This window comes from Arachis duranensis, chromosome 4 (genome assembly GCF_000817695.3).
Source record: "Arachis duranensis cultivar V14167 chromosome 4, aradu.V14167.gnm2.J7QH, whole genome shotgun sequence".
Taxonomy (NCBI): domain Eukaryota; kingdom Viridiplantae; phylum Streptophyta; class Magnoliopsida; order Fabales; family Fabaceae; genus Arachis; species Arachis duranensis.
This window is the reverse complement of record NC_029775.3, coordinates 41,653,553-41,654,306: the sequence shown is the minus strand read 5'-3', so window position 1 is coordinate 41,654,306 and position 754 is coordinate 41,653,553.

Sequence of the window (754 nt, the reverse complement as noted above, 5' to 3'; positions counted from 1 at the left end):
TGGAGAGAAACTGAAAAAGTGTTTCTCACTGAGGAGTGCAGTGCAGTCATATTAAAGAGCTTACCAGAAAAGCTTCAACATCCAGGAAGCTTTATGATACCATGCACATTAGAAGGTGCTTGCGCCAAGACAGCCCTGTGTGACCTTGGAGCAAGCATCAATCTAATACCTGCATCCACTATCAGAAAGCTTGGTTTGACTGAAGAAGTCAAACCAACCCGGATATGCCTCCAACTTGCTGATGGCTCCATTAAATATCCATCAGGCATAATAGAGGACATGATTGTCAAGGTTGGGCCATTTGCCTTTCCAACTGACTTTGTGGTACTCGAAATGGAGGAGCACAAGAGTGCAACTCTCATTCTAGGAAGACCTTTCCTAGCAACTGGACGAACTCTCATTGATGTACAAAAAGGGGAAGTAACCCTGAGAGTCAATGAGGATGAGTTCAAGTTGAATGCTGTAAAAGCTATGCAGCATCCAGACACACCAAATAACTGTATGGGCGCTGACATTATTGACTCTTTAGTCGAAGAGGTCAATATGACTGAAAGTCTAGAATCAGAGCTAGAGGACATCTTCAAGGATGTTCAGCCCGATCAGGAAGAACCAGAGGAAACAAAAGAATTTTTGAAAATTCCTCAGGAGGAGGATAAGCCTCCCAAACCTGAACTCAAACCACTACCACCATCCCTGAAGTATGCATTTTTGGGAGAAGGTGGCACTTTTCCAGTGATTATAAGCTCTGCTTTAA